The sequence below is a fragment of the Trachurus japonicus genome, chromosome 12 (genome assembly GCF_045865225.1).
Source record: "Trachurus japonicus isolate A0001 chromosome 12, Traja_1.0".
NCBI lineage: Eukaryota > Metazoa > Chordata > Actinopteri > Carangiformes > Carangidae > Trachurus > Trachurus japonicus.
The window spans coordinates 28294093-28296644 of record NC_140918.1 but is presented as its reverse complement, the minus strand read 5'-3'; positions in this window follow the sequence as shown (position 1 = coordinate 28296644).

The following is a 2552-nucleotide window of genomic DNA, read 5'->3' as shown; positions in this document are numbered from 1 at the left end:
CAGCCGTTCTGAACAGGGCTGTTTTGAGAGGATGAAAAGAGCTGTGATGTTTGATCCTTGGGGGATTTTGACCAAAGCATGTGTGGTATATTGATGTGTTGATGAAAAGAAGGGATCACCGCCGACACGTCTTCACTTGTGTTCAAAAAGAAGTTTATTAACAAGTAGAAGAACAGTGTACAAAAATGCCGAATCCTGAAGCATCCCTGGTGCCAAAGTGGGATCTTTCTTCTAAGGCTCAAAACCATGATCTTATATACTTTCTAACTCCAAAACTCCACCTTTTATCTTATCTTATATCTTATCTATATCTTATCATGACAGGCATTACGTGTTCTATAAATGTTTAACATACACAGTTCATGTCTGTCGTTTATGGACATGAGACAGGATCCAACCTATAGAGTTTACGACCTTATGCAAGGCTCTCACGGGAAAAATGTGAACAACAGGACACACATAAAAAGAAGAACATAATACATGATGTTAAAGCTAAAAGTTCAGGTGAATAATATACTACATATTCCCCCCTTCGAGGCTCGTAGAGTCTCGACACAAAAAAGATATCATATACTTTAATGATTAGCATAATGAAACTAACAGATACTTAAATATATATATATTGCTAACAACAAAACAATAATTAGCAATAAAACAATTCGTCGAGTGTGAGAGCGAAAACCTGCCAGGCAGCCAATCTTTCTTAAAATTTCCATCAAACAATCAAGACAGGAAATTCTCTCACGGTCCCTCTGCCTTAGGCAACCACTTTTTAGTACTCCATACCAATCAAAAATAAAGAATTCTTAAAGCTTATATGACATAACACAAATAGATACATATGAAGACCTCAGACAAATAAAATCAAACAATATCCAACTTCAGGCTGGTCAACCCATCGGATCCTCCATTGGACCTATCCCTGCCTAACATTACTCTTCCTAAACGTCAAAAAGAAAAGAAAACATCTGAGGTTTCAATATATCCACATACTAGCAGAAACATATCATGGACAATGGCAAACTTACATACATGAAAACATGAAAACATAAAATCACATTATCAAGACACTGCAGCTCCTTCGCAGCGTCCGGTTCCCATTGTAGACTTCATCAGTTCACATTCAGTCCATTCTTCACTGTCCACAATCAGATACATCTTTTCAGGAACTCAGGGTCCCTGAAGAATCACTCTTATGGTTGTCTTCTTCCAATATCATTCCAAGAGGACAGAAAACACACAGCAGTATCTTTTGCGACAAACAACAAATACAAATTAAAACATCAAACGCATAAACACATCACACTTAAATCCCTATTGTTACAAAATCTTTTTTTTTTTCTTTTATTTTATCCACAGACTCTCATCCATTATCTAAGAATGTTCAATCTAGAAGTCCTCGTATATGACTTTTCTAGACAAAAACTTGGCAAAAACCTTGTAAATTTTTTGACAAAACTTGGTTAACTTGACAAGTGACTGAGCATCCACCTGGTTATAACCCAATCAATCTATTTAAACAAATAAAATTCATACTATAACCTCCCCCCTTGCAACATGGGCCAACCCATGTGCTTCTTGAATCGTCAGACCTAAAAGGTCAGTGAGCACTATCATCAATCCTTCATGATTCACCAAAGACCAATAGAATCTTAAGTGTCACCTCGGTCTATCCATAACTATTTCTTTATTTCAAGAACAGCTTCCTGTTTGTAATTGTCTCAACTATCTAAGGTAACCACACAACTTCATATTGTGTAAATTAAGCTCTTTGGATATACTGTATGTTACTGCAATAAGTATAGTAAGCTTGCTAAATTTCTAATTTTTACTTGTATTATTTAATTATACGTTTTGCACTGGAACTTCAAAAGGCAGCAGCCTCACACATTGGCTCAAATTGGGCCGTTGACCTGAGTGAGTAGTGGATCCCACACTTACGCTGGATACACACAATTTTCTTAACATGTCATGTTCTGTCCTATTTCATTTTAGTATGAGAAAGCCAGTTTTGTGGATAATTGAGTGAGACTTGTAGGATTTTTTTTTTTCCCAACAGTAAACCAACTAATCAACATTTACCAACACAATGAGTTTAAACATACTAGAAAGATTTGTTATGCAGGCCTACGCTTCATTTTATTACACTATGGCAATAACAATAATTCTTAACTGTATAAAGGAAAAGATGGAGAATGAAAACAACAACCGTTTAGACTTCAAATTTCTGCTCATACTACATGTTACTGCCAAAGCAGTGCAATTTTACTTTCTTTACTTTAGCATCTGATGCATGTCAGTTTGGTCAATAAATGCTAAACTACAACTTATGAATTCTATGAGGTTTCATTACTATCAACAGAAATCAAAACAATATGTTGGAACTATTTATTTATTTGTAGTATTTAGTGCTCTTTAGTTTAGTATTTTGTTTAGTGAGTATTTAGTTTTGGTTATTCTTAATCAATTTATTTGATTTCATTATGATTACATTTCTATTAGTATTCTAGTTTATTATTTGTTTACTTTAGGTGTTTCTTGGTTATTATATG